The sequence below is a fragment of the Macaca nemestrina genome, chromosome 15, assembly GCF_043159975.1.
Source record: "Macaca nemestrina isolate mMacNem1 chromosome 15, mMacNem.hap1, whole genome shotgun sequence".
Taxonomy (NCBI): Eukaryota; Metazoa; Chordata; class Mammalia; order Primates; family Cercopithecidae; genus Macaca; species Macaca nemestrina.
In genome coordinates this window covers 35,669,850-35,683,462 of record NC_092139.1, presented here as the reverse complement: position 1 = coordinate 35,683,462, position 13,613 = coordinate 35,669,850, and the positions used below count along the sequence as shown (strand labels likewise).

Here is a 13,613-nt window from a genome sequence, read left to right as displayed (position 1 = left end):
TATTAGTATTCTCCCATCTTACAAATGAGGAAGCTGAGTTTCAGAAAGATGAAGCAACTCGATTCAGGCCTTGCAGACAGTCAATGGTAGAGCCACGATTGAATCAAGGTCTGGTTAATTGCAGAGCCTGCTTCCTTCTGATGATCCCAGGTGACTCCTATACTGAGTAAGGCTCCCTGACAAACATCTCCCAAGCTCCCCCATTGCTGCCCTTCAATCTGGAGACCCACTTTGGTCAATCTAGATTTCAATGACTAGGATTTGGTCACAGAAACAGCCTTCGTGACACATTTGATTTACATTCTTTTCAAAGAATTGAAAGACATTCACTCTGCAATCACTTCTTTTCTGACTTTATTTTCCCCTCCACACCCACAGGCAGGAGCCAGATATTTTTGCCAAGCCTGGCAAATCTGCTTCTCTCCCTACATTGCCCCCAGTGCACCAATGCCCACTAGTCCCCTATTAAGTCCAAATCAGGGTTGTGAGAGGGCTGATTCAGCTCCCTCTCCCCACCCCCTGGGAAGAGTTAGGGATGAGCAAATCACTTATTAGAGTAATTCTGGGAGCTGAGGCAGAGCCATGGCTGGAAGCCACCCACTAACAAGAAACCCAGGACATCAATCAGCCAAACTGATTTTTCCGCTGCCGCAGCCATTTAAACAGTTATCTTTGCTCGAGGCTTTATCCAAAGTTACTCAATCAGTGGGTTCCTGGGCGATAAGTCACCGCAGCCTTACTGCACTGTCTCTGTGTCCTAGGGCTGCCTCTTTACTCACTTCTCGAGAGGGGTTGAAGTTCATTTGTTGCACTCTAAAAAGAAGAGCGCCTGCACTGCTTGCGCACATATTCTGGTTATAGCAGGAAGATGAAAAAGGATTTTGAGGTCTGCTGGGATATCAATACACTTCTCCTTTGACGCCCTGCGGAGGCAAGGGAAGGATGTTTTAAATTCATTTTGTAGCGCCCCCTGCTGGTCGCGTTGTCCAGCTGCAACAGATGCAAGATCCAAGCCTTCGAGGGAGCACCTTACAAGCCATTTGTGGAGTGGGGAGGGGAGCCCTTAGCCACACAATCTCCTTTTCCATTTTACATATGGAGAAGTTGAGGCCAGAAAGAAAAACATGATTCCCTCAAGGTTGAATAGTGAGTCGGTGCTATTGTTAGAATCAGCCTCTCCCAAGCTAGCGCCTTTTCTAGGCTCTGAGAGTGCCCAGCGCATAGTTAAGTGGCTCTGCTTGAGAGCACAGCATGAAATTCGGAGGTCCTGGATTCAAACCTGAGCTGTGCCACTTAATAGCTGTCATGAGAAGGGAGTTCTCAGAGACTCAGTTTTCTCATCTAGGAAATAGGGGTAAAATTAATCGGGGTAAAATTAAAATGGGTAAAATAGGATTTTGTGAGGATTCATTCATCCACACATTTATTAAAAACCTATTGAGTGTCTACTGTGGGCCATGCACCATGCTGGGTACTTGCGGTATAATGGTGAATAGAACATTGCAGTACCTGTTTTTTGCTTTGTTGTTTGCTTTTAGGGTGGCAGTATAATGAGAGTGTTAGATAACATATGCAAATACACAGCATAAATTCATTTGAGAAGGGCAACATTTTCCCTTTGATTCTCCACTTTCCAAATATCAGGAGGCTTGGGGCCTTGCCCTAGCTGTATCAATTTAGGAATATTGATGACTCGAAGAGATTAAGTTATTTAAAGGTCAAGACCACATAAATCTCTGTATTCTTCAGTATGCCTGCCCCCAGGATGTGCTCAGTAAACATTTGTTTGGTTGCATCAAAGTCCCACGTTCTGGCTTCCTCGACTCCCCGGCTGCAAGCCAATCGCTGTCCGTGGTGCTGAAAACCAAATTCCTGCTCCCGAGCATGAGGCGGCGCAGGTGCTGAGGCAGAAAATGGAGCCCAGGGGAAGTGAATAAAGAGAGGAAGAATGAGCCAGCTTTTCACTGACTATTAGTGACATCTTCATTCTGCCGCTCTTGGAATCCAAAGCTGATATTTCTTTTTCCAGATGTCCCCACTTGGCATTTCTTGCTAACTGGAAACACTGGGCAGATAGGTGATGCAGGATGAACATCTCTACAATGGCGGGAGGGAGAGGATACTGGGAGTCCATAGCCCCATAAAGTCCTATTTTAAAGTGTTCCGAAAAAATGGTGGATTCTTTCTCCAGATTCTTCCTGGGCAAGGAAAAGGCAGCAGTCATCGATGCCTTCTCCAGCTGCTTTCATCCATGTCTGTCACCCAAGAATGTAGGCAGCTCTGAGTCAGAACGGGCTGTGGAAGTTCTGACTCAGATACTCAGATGTATATGGTAGAGTCATATATGTGGTATACAGTAGCCCAAGAGAGATAGGTCTGGGATTAACAGGCTGAAACTGAGTAAGTGTTTCATTTTGACCCACATTTATTTCATGCATTCTGTAAATATTTATTGAGTGCTTCCCATGGCCTGGAACTGTTATAGGAGCTACAGCTATACAGTCAAGTACAAGAAAGACAAGATTTCTGGCTTCCTGAAACTTACATTCTAGTGGGTGAGAGAAAGAATAAACAAGTACACAAATGTGTAGAATAATTCCAAGCAAGAGGATAGATGATGATAGATAAGGTGTCTTTTAGATAAGGTGATCATGGGAGACCTCTTTGAGGAGGTGTCATTTGAGCACAGATGTGAATGAATTGAGAGAATAAGACATGCAAATATTAAGGGAGGCAGCTTTCTAACTAGAAGCAACAACAAGAGCAAACACCCTGGGATGGGAACAATATGCATATCCAAGGACCAGAAAGGGAGCCAGTGTGAGTGGAGCAGATTAGACATTAGGGGACACGAAGACCAGATCCTGTAGGTCTTGAGGAGGACAAAGCAGGGTGTCTGGAATATGAAAAACACAAAATGACAGTTACTGATGCACCTGCTATCATTTATTGATCACTGAGTATGCAGTAGACACTGTGCTAAGCATTTACATATATTAATTTCATACTTGCATCAACCCTATGAGGAAAGTGAAGTTATTCCTCTATTTCACTGATAAGAAAATTGAAGCCCAGAGAGATTAAGCAACTTGCCAAAGATCACACAGCTAGTCCAGGGCCGAGCCAGGCAGTCTGGCTCTGGAGCCCTTCATTGCTCCTAATCACTGTATTCTATTGATAAAAACATCATTACTCAGAGAGGTAAGTGAATTGCCTAGTTAGTTATACACAGGCCAGAAATGATGGATCAGACTTGAATCCTAGGATTCAGCCCTAGGGTATTTCCACTGCACCACACTGCCTCTTTCTGTGGTAAAGCAGAACAAAGGAGAGAGGCTGTTCTGTGACACCCCCACAGAGGCACGGAGCAATTTTAATGCTGCCAGCGAGCCCCATGGGGACTGTATTTAAATGATGATCTGCACTGTGCGGTTGTCTGATATTCCCTCCCACTCACCTTTCTCAAATGTGAAAACCATGTCACTCCATGCACCCTACCCAACATGTAAATGCTTTACCAAGGAAGTTGAACCTTTCTGTATGGATTTGGGGTGTTGAGAAAGCTCCCTCCTTAAATGCCATTGTTTCAGGGGCTTGTAAAGATGACTCAGAGAGAGAGAGAGAGAGAGAGAGAGAGAGAGAGAGAAGCTGCAATGGAAAATTAATGATCTTATCTGAGATGGGACCCAGGCTGAAGGCTCAGCTTTAGGCTGATAAAGGTCCTTCAGCGAGGGCTCCAAGGAGTCCTGAGTTGTCATTGACCATTTATTTAAAGAGAACTCAGAAGCAAGGCTACCAGCTACTTCCATTCCCCACAACTTTTAATATTCCTGAGTGTGTCACAAAACTGGGAGGGTGTGGAGTGTGCGTGTTGAAGGATGTATTTGCATGAGTGCTGCTCTTGTTTCTCTCTGTGTGTGTTTGTCTGTGTGTATTTGGGTGAGGTTGTGCTTCTGTAAGTTTGTGTGTGAATCTGAGTACTAGTGAGGGTCTGTGTATTTGGCCATGCTTGTGTGTGTCTGTTCAAAACCAGGTGTATGTATGTTTGTTTGGTGTGAATCTGTGTATCTTGGTCTGTGGGTACTTGTGGGTCTCTGGGTGAGGATCTCTATGAGGGGAGGAATCCTAGATGTTTAGTTAGAAATTGGCAAATGCAGGTGGGCTAGAATAATGGAAGTAGTTACAGTGCGGGTCTTTTGATGCCGCTAATGAGGTAGGAGAATAAAAAGCGGTGAGGTTACACCACATATAAAACCTTTAAAAAGTTTTCATCTTCAATTCGGGGAGGATCAGTTACTGTTAATAATAATAGCAGTTTATAATTAATAGTAGTATTGTGGAACCAGTCACATCAGCTCCCATTTCAAGAATACCTACTGTATGCTTCATTATATTTAGCATCTGCCATTCTCATGACAACTCTGTGCTTTTCTCTATGTCCATTTCACCAAGGAGGCAACTGGAGCTCAGAGAGGTTGAGTAACTTGCCCAGGGTCACACAGTTAGCAGGAGTGGAGCCCGGAGGAGAACTCAGGCATAATTGACACCAGAGGCTGAGTTTTTTCCCCTCTCCAGACTGCAATTCTTCACCTACACCAGCCACTACCCTAGCTCCAGCCGGACTCCAGCCCCGGAACGTGAAGAAGAGGATGGCAGAGCAGGCACAACACAAAGGGAGAACAAGGTTCTAGGCCCCGCTTGCCCATGGAGTTGTGTGGCCTTAAGACAATAGTCTTCCCTCTGCACCTCCATTTCCTCACCACAGAAGTGAGAATCTGGATTCATTGTCTCCTGCTCTGACAGGGCCACAGGGGTGGGGTCTTTGTGGGTGGTCCCTATACCACCTGGGGATTGTTGACCTGAAAAAGGGCCTCTGTGGGGAGACAGAAGAGGAAATTCAAGATCTGTGTCCACCTGGCCTAGGGCACTCACTCCTTTCCTTCCCAGTTGTGGGGGATGCACCTGCTTGAGCCTCAGCCCCCATTCCCATCCACGCCCCCTCTTCTCCTTGGTGCACTTTCCTGTATTGCAGAGATAGGAGTTGAAAACTATTTTCCCCAGCCTCCCTTGCAGCTAAAGTTCTCGATGTTGATTATATTCTGTCAATTATCTAGGCTGTATGAGATTTGACTCTGGAATTGAAACAGAGGCCATCTCTCTGCTGCTGTGGCTCTTTCCTCCAGCAAGAGCCATCACGGCAGCATGGGGGGGTTTGCAGCAGCATCTCAGAGTCTGGCCACCCCCATGGGTGTTGAGAGGCAGTTGTGATGATGTCATGGTGGCTCCCCAGCCCCAGCTTCCAGATCCCTGGACTCAAGGGTGACAGTGAGTTCTTGAACTCACTATTTGCAGGGGTGGTCTCCCATTTGCCTGACTGTCTGATTGCATGCCTGGTTGGTCAGGTAGCATTCTGGGAGTCATTTACGGAGGCCCTGTTGACTCCTCCAGCACCTTCCCTCCCCTAGCACCTTTTAGAGTTCCTTATCCCCTATGTTAAATCAACTTTTGCTTTAAAAAGCCTGGATGATTTCTTTTGGCTGCACAGAACCATTTCTGATCACCATGGAGCACTTCTACTCAGCCTTCAAAACCCAGCCTTGGTCTCCAGCTCCAGGATGACTTCCCATATTGAACAGACTAGCCTGGGTACTTCTGTATATCCATACCTGTATCTCAGCCCTGTCCAGGTGGTGCTGAAATTACTGGAAGTACTGTTTACTTGCTATCATCCCTGCCAGCTTGTGATCCCCAGAGGATAGGAACTGGGTCATCTCAGTCATGCAGCTGAGTGTTTAGCAGAAAACCTGGCCTATAATACATACTCCAGGTGTTTTGTGGAATTAATACAGAAAAGGCCACAATTTGGCCGGGCGCGGTGGCTCATGCCTGTAATCCCAGCACTTTGGGAGGCCAAGGCGGGCGGATCACGAGGTCAGGAGATCGAGACCATCCTGGCTAGCGTGGTGAAGCCCTGTCTCTACTAAAAAAATGAAAAAAAAAAAAATTAGCCAGGCATGGTGGCGGGCGCCCATAGTCCCAGCTACTAGGGAGGCTGAGGCAGGAGAATGGCGTGAACCCGGGAGGCAGAGTTTGCAGTGAGCTGAGATTGTGCCAAAAAAAAAAAAAAAAAAAAAAAAGAACCAACAAAAAAAGAAAAGGCCACACAATTTGTCAGCTCAATAGGATTTAGGAGAAACTGTAAGATTTATGACTGAGAAAAAAGCAATTTAACTCCCACTTTGGCAAAAAGAAACTTACCTGGCATACAGAGCTATTATTCGGAGTGAGGTACATTATGGGGCTCATGGGATCATGAGGAGCAGGTCTTAGATGAGGGGTCTTTTTTTTTTTTTTTTTTTTTTTTTTTTTTTTTTTGAGACGGAGTCTTGCTCTGTCGCCCAGACTGGAGTGCAGTGGTGCGATCTCAGCTCACTGCAAGCTCCGCCTCCTGGGTTTACGCCATTCTCCCGCCTCAGCCTCCTGAGTAGCTGGGACTACAGGCGCCCGCCACCTCGCCCGGCTAGTTTTTTTTGTATTTTTTAGTAGAGACGGGGTTTCACCGTGTTAGCCAGGATGGTCTCGATCTCCTGACCTTGTGATCACCCGTCTCGGCCTCCCAAAGTGCTGGGATTACGGGCTTGAGCCACCGCGCCCGGCCGAGGGGTCTTATTTCAGATCAAATACCCAGGATCTCTGGGCAGGTCTATCCTCTTGCTGATGCCCAGGCTGCTGCTGAGGAATTAGGAGCTGGTGGTGTTTGAGAGGTAGCTTGATGAGGGAAAAGAGCCCTGGCTTTTGAGGCAGACGGACTGGGGTTTATATCCCAGCTATAACACATTCTGTGTAATCTCAGACAAGTGACTGAGCCCTCAGCTCGGTTTCCTCATCTACAAAGTGGAGCTAATGATATTTACCTCCTAGAGTTGTTGTGAGGGTTAAATGAGATAGTTTAGGAGATGTGTCTGGCACCAGCAGAGACTTGATGTGTGGAGGCTGTGATTAGATTTTAGTGATTTTTAGATTTTTAGATTTGAGATGTAAGGTTTTTCTCTTTTTTTTTTTTTTTTTTGCAGGGGGCTAAAAGCGTTTCACAGTATTACCCAGTGAAGTCTAGACCAGGCATCCAGTCCTGCCACTGACCTCTTGTTCGACTGGCAGCAGAGGTCAGGTGCATGTTCCAGACACGTGATCATAAATGTTAAGCCTGTAGTCCGGACCTAGAACATAGTAGGTGCTCAGTAAACAGGTGTCCCTCCTTACCATGTACTGGTCAAATTCTTGTTCAGGTCTTGGTCCCAGAAGGCTAGGAAGGACAGAGGAGCATCATGGGTGGATGTGACAAAGCAGAAAGGGGCACAGACTTTGGAGCTATACAGACCTTGATGTGAGTCCTGACTCTGTCCCTGTCCTGTTGTGCTACTTGGGAAGTCATTTCACCTCTCAGTGTCTCAGTTTCTTCATCTGCAAAGTAGAACTTACAGTGCCTGCCTAACTGGGCTACTGAGAGGTTACTAAAGATCATGTATCCCTGTTCTTAGTGTTCTGCCTGGCGCAGGGTGACTCTCAGTGGATAATAGCATGTATGCATTTGCTGCTTTTGGGTTTCAGCTTGCCTCTGTGAGGTAGTAGTGCAAAGCATGGTCTTTGCAGTCAGAGGAACTTGGGGTCTATTCCATTTATGAGCTGTATGAACTGAGGCAACTGGCCACCTCTCTAAGTTCAGTTTCTTCCTCTGGCAGATGAAGGCAAAAATAGCACCTACCTTGTTGATTTGCTATGAGCATTAAATGAGATAATAATACATAGAGACAAACTAGCAGAGCGATGGGAACCAAGTAGACGGACAATGTCTATCAGCTTAGAGTGTGGAAGTTGTGCTGCCAGCTGAGGCAAAACAGGAAAGAAGGTGAAATTTTGCCCACTGGGAGTGGGTAGTTTGGTGGATTCATAATGCTGTTGCAACCATTACCACTGTCTACTACCAGAACGTTTTCATCACCCCAAGCAGAAACTCCGGGCCATTTAAGCAATAACTCCCCTCTTCCCCTCCGCCTAGCTCTTGATAAATGTTACTCTTTCTCTCTGAATTTTCCTGTTCTAGGTACCTCATAGAGGTGGAATCGTACAGTATTTGTCCTTTTGCGTCTGGTTTATTTCGCTTAGCGTAATGTTTTCAAGGTTTGCCCAAGCTGTAGCATGATCCGAACTTTATTCCTTTTTATAACTAAATAATTATTTGTTGTATGTGCATCTGCCACATGTCGTTTATCTATTCTTCTGTTGATGAACACTCAGATTGTTTTTAACTTTTGCTGATTGTGAATAATGCTGGTATAGGCGGGGCATGGTGATCACACTTGCAATCCTAGCACTTTGGGAGACTGAAGTGGGAGGATCACTTGAGGCCAGGAGTTTGAGACCAGCCTGGGCAACATAATGAGATCCTGTCCCTAAAATAAATAAATAAATAAATAAATAAATAAATAAATAAATAAATAAGCTGGCTTGCAGGGAACTGTGATCACATTACTACACTCCAACCTGGGTGATAGAGTGAAACACTGTCTCTAAATTAATGGTGATGATGATGATGATAATGATGCTATAAACTTTGGTGTACAGGTATCTGTTTGAGTCCTTATTTTCAATTATTTTGGGTATATATGTAGGAATGAAACTGCTGGGTCATATGGTAATTCTATGGTTAACATTTTGAGGAACCATCAAAATTTTTTTTCCCATAGCACTGCACCATTTTACATTCCAGTCATAACACATGAAGTTTTCAATGTCTCCATTTCTTTGACATTGGCTCTTTGAGATGCATTAGGAGACCCATCTTTGTTTGGCAAACTCCTATTAATCCTTCAAAACCCACCTCAGAGTTTACCTACTCAGGGATCCCCAGACAGAGTACATCACTGCTGCCTCGTATCTTGCATTGCTTTGCTTTTGCACCCACTCCGTGGCGTTTTATGACAACAGATATCCCTTACTGGACTGTGAGCTTGTTGAGCGTAGGAATCATGTTGGATTTGAATCTGAATCACCAGCACCAGAGCAACAAGAAATGCTCATGAGCCAGATTAAATGATTGAGTAACTTCCCTCCAGATCTCTGAGTTCTCTGTCCACATGGAGAGCCATTGCCAACCTTTTCCAGCCTCCAAATGCGCTTCAGATAAAGTGCTATGTTGACCTGGCCCTTGGGTCCTGTGTGACTTCTCCATTTCCCATCTTTCACTCTGTGCTCCAGCCACACTGAACCACTTGTTGTTCTCTTAGTCACTAACTCAACGAATGTGTACTGAGCACCCACAATGTGCCAGGCAAGACAAAAGGCCTACCTCCCTAGAGTTTACTCTCCACCAGTGGAAACAGGCAATAATCAGATAAACCAATACATATATTGCATCAGGGAGGGATAATTGCTGTGGAGACTGACAGAGGTAGGTGAGGGATGGAGAGGGACGGAACATAGATTTTGCAGAAGAGACCTGTTTCGGGAAGTGACGTTTAAGCCCAAAACCAGATGCAGTGATGGAAGGAATATGGGGAAAAGTGTGTTCCTCAGAGAAGACACAGCAAGCGCAAAGTCCCCGAAGCAGGAACGTGCTTGGTGTGTTTGAGGAGCAGCAGGGAGGCCAGGGCAACTACAGGAAGTGGGGAGGACAGGAGGTCAGCAGAGAGCAGACCCTCCAAGTGAGGCATGTGGACCTTCTTCCAAGTCAGATGAAAACCACTGGATTGTTTTAAGCAGGGGTGAAGTACAATCTGAGTTGCTTTTTTTTTTTTTTGAGACAAGGTTTCACTCCTTTCACTCAGGCTGGAGTGCAATGGCATGATCTCCGCTCAACTGCAACCTCTGCCTCCCAGGTGCAAGCAATTCTCCTGCCTCAGCCTCCCAAGTAGCTGGGATCACAGGCACCTACCACCATCCCTGGCTAATTTTTGTATTTTTAGTAGAGACAGGATTTCACCATGTTGGCCAAGCTGGTCTTGAACTCCCAACCTCAGGTGATCCACCTGCCTCGGCCTCCCAAAGTGCTGGGATTACAGTAGTATGAGCCCCATCACCTGGCCTGAGTTGCATTTAAAAGAATCTCTCTGGCTGCTGAGGAGTGAATACTAGGATGGGTAAGGGCAGAGGCAGGAGCCAGCCATCTAGGAGAGAAGTGATAGCGACTGGGGGCCCAGGCAATAGAGCCAGAGGCAGTGAAGATGTGCTGAGGAGGTGTCAGGGCAAGAGAAAGAGGGGAGTCAAGAGTGACTACCCCACCATCCCACTCAACTCTTCTTGCTTCTAGGCCTTTGCCTGAGCTGTTCCCCCTGCCCAAGATGCCCTTTCTTGCCCTCTGCCTGGAAAACTCCCACCTGTGCCTCAGTCCTCAGTTTCATGCTCACTTTCTCCAGGAAGCCTTCCTCCAACTCCTCAGCAGACTGGCTTGGGAGCCCCTCTTCTGTTCCCACAGTTTTCCAGGCCTCCTAGCCCCTACTTGCCATACTGCTGTGAGTGGCTGTTCCTATGTCTGCTCTTCAACCTGGATGGTGAGGACAAAGAGGGCAAAGTTGTGTTAAGCCCTAAGGACTCAGCACAGAGAATGGTACATTGGGATGTTTCAATATAAAAGAATAAGAGAGAGAGAGAGAGAAAGAGAGAGAGGGGGAGAGAGAGAAAGAGAAAGAGAGAGAGAGAGAGAGAGAGAGAGAGAGAATGAGCACAGCTCCTGACTCCCTCTTGCAGCAGCGAGGCACAAACAAGATGGCTTGGGCAGTGGGCGTCTCTCACGCGCTCACCCACCCAGCCCCGGTGTGGACATTCACGCTGGACACATTGTAGCATGAAAAGTGATTTGGGAGATTTGATGCTGACCAGAGGACCGGAACTTAATTCCACTGAAGTCCTCCTGAGTGATCCATGTTGCCTGCCGCCACCTTTCCAGGCCGACAGGGGACTAGAGAACGCACACAGAGCTCCGTGCATGAAGCAGAGCAGGGAGCAGAGCACCCAGACGTGGTGCAGCTCATGGCTGGGGTACAAGCCTGGAGTCGGATTGCCTGGGATCAGGCTGTGCTCTGCCACTTTCTAGTTACATGGCTTTGTGCGAGTGACTTAACTTCTCCCAGCCTCTGTTTCCTTCTCTGTAAGGTGGGGGCAGGAATTGCATCTAATGGCAGAATGGTGGGGAGAATCAGGTGTTGATCCGTGTCAAGTGTTTACAATGGGGCCTGGTAGCAGACAGCCCTTCAGAAATGCTGGCTTTGTTTCGTAACTTTTCCATCTTCCACCCTGTGCTTCCTGAATCCTACCTAATGGAATGATTTGAGGACTGGTTGTTTTAAGTATTTCCTTTTCTTTATTCTTTGCCTTTTGCCCACCTCGAGATCTGCAGTAGAGACTGGTTGTGCACGGAGGATGTGCAGGGAAGGGAGCATGCTAGAGTTTTGGAATGAGCCCTGACGTCTGTATAAAAGGTAGCAGCATCATCCTGTCTTCAGAAGATGACTCAGGCACTCAGAGAGGTGAAGTATCCATCACTTGTCACACAGTGAGGAAGCAGTGGCGTCGGGATCTAAGCCCAAGTGAGTCTGGCTGAGCCATGGTACCCACCCCCCAGGCTGCTGCCCACAGGGCCGGCACCATGACTGGTGCATCACTGAGCCCAGGAGAGGGTGAGCTTTATGGCAAGGTTCTCCAAGACTGAGGAGGAAGGCTGCTCCTGGCCTCCTCCTACATGTGTGTGTGTAAAGGAAGTTGCGGAAGGAAAGGAAAAGCAAATGCAGGAACTATTTGCTCTTGAGGCGACAGTAGACTCAGGGGGTGAAGGATATTAAACATCAATGGCTTAATGAGGATTATCCACGAGTGTCTCTACTCTCACCGCCCCGACTTCCCTCTGGTGAATAACAGTCAGGAGAGGCCCCTGCTCCTCTGCTCTTCCAGTGCCTGCTGACTGCCAGCCATGGGAGCCATTGTACTCCCTCTCTAAGAGTCTCCGTGTATTCGAAGGTTATTGCCAAGAGTTTATAGAGACAGAGATTAGGAGAAGGAGGAAATGAAAAATGAGGATAGAGAGCAGCTGGAGTGAGGCTTTGGCCTTGGGGATGAAGAAAACGTTCACTCTTGGGCTCCCAGATTCCTGGGGTGGCAACAAATAGACTCCACCCGTGTCCTCTGGCACCATGCAAGAAGCCAGCCTGAGATGTGGTCAAGTGCTTGTGGACCCTGTGCACTGGCTATCACACACTGGGCAGGGGCTTGCCCTTAGGGCACCAGGAGTCGCTTGCACCTGCCAGTCAGACCCCTTGTGCTGCCTCGGGAAGAGGAGACAGGGAGGAGAAGGAAAGTGAGGCTGTGGTTCCAGAGGGGAGTGTGGCGGGGCTGCAGTGACCTGAGGGATGGGTCTCTGTTCCTCCTCCCTCCCTGGGTGACTGGGGCTCTCTGAACTTCTGCTGCCTTCTCCATCTGAGGACGCATTGTGAGATCTACACCACAGGTTTTCTTGTTGCGAGGATGTGATGGAACGTGGAAATGTCTGAGGCATAGTAAGTGCTCAGCAAACAGCCCCTTCTACCTTCCCCCTTATGTGAGAGTTTAATGAGCCAGGTGCAGGGAGAGGAGGATGCCCCGGAGAACCTGCTGCATCAGAGCTGGAGTGATGTGGTTTATTAGGAATGATGGGAGCAGAACACTCGCTCCGTACCAGCTGCTTTAAGTGCTATTGACACATCCTCCTTTTACCCTCACAAGAGCTCAAGAGCCCAAGAGCCCCATGATACTGTTGTCCCCATTGTACAGATGAGCAATTAGAGGTTGAAGTTGTCAGCTTGTCTAAGGTCTCCCTGATAGTGAGTGGCAGACCTGAGTCAAATTCACATCTTAAATGTCATTAAGCACAGCCTGTATATGGAGAGGCTGAGTCCCAGAGAAGGAAACTGGCCCCAGCCCTCAGTGTGGGCAGATTCAAACCTGGGGAGAGGCAAGGGATGGGGCAGAAACTTGGAGGACATGTCAACCTGCCTGGATTCTAGCTAGATGACTTGCTGTGTGTCTTTAGGCAAGTTTCTCAGCTCTCAAACCTCTGTTTTCTCATCTGTAAGATGGGGATAATATTAACCAACTGACTAGGTCATGAGGATTGAATCTGATGACTCTAGCTAACTGCCTGGTACAGCCAGGTGCCCACAAGATGGGCGGCCCTGCCAGACTTCTGAAATAGTTGTGCCTCCCACCACAAACTGTCTGCTATTGACTGAGAAGAGAAGCATGTTCTCTTCCAAACTCAGAGACCCCTATGTTCTGGAAGATCTTAGTAGCAGTGAGGAGTGCTACCTTCAAGCTGCTACTGGTCCAGGCCAAGGGTATATCTAGGTGGGTCCGTCTCTCACCCAGAGTGTGTGCTGAGGCACATTGCAGCCCATATTTTGAGGGGTTTTTCCTGCTATTCATTTTGTGTTGCCGCCAAAGAAAACTAAACTACAGCTCCTGGCTGTCGGGGAAGAGCTGTGCTTCTGCCAGGGCTAGTGTGCCTGGCACCAGCTCAGGCATGTACCAGAGCTGAATGCTGTTTGCAGGCAAATGTACACACAAAAAGATTCCAGCACACGCGTGCA

The 13,613-nt window shown here is 47.4% G+C and overlaps 1 long non-coding RNA gene across 1 annotated transcript in view; it reads right to left on the bottom strand.

The window, feature by feature from the left end:
* Positions 1-337: 337 nt before the first annotated feature.
* LOC105481650 (uncharacterized) overlaps positions 338-13,613 on the bottom strand; it is a 60,354-nt gene continuing 47,078 nt past the window's right edge. The window contains exon 4 of the long non-coding RNA XR_011614338.1: positions 338-923. This is a non-coding gene — a long non-coding RNA (uncharacterized lncRNA). The remainder of the gene's footprint in view (positions 924-13,613) is intronic.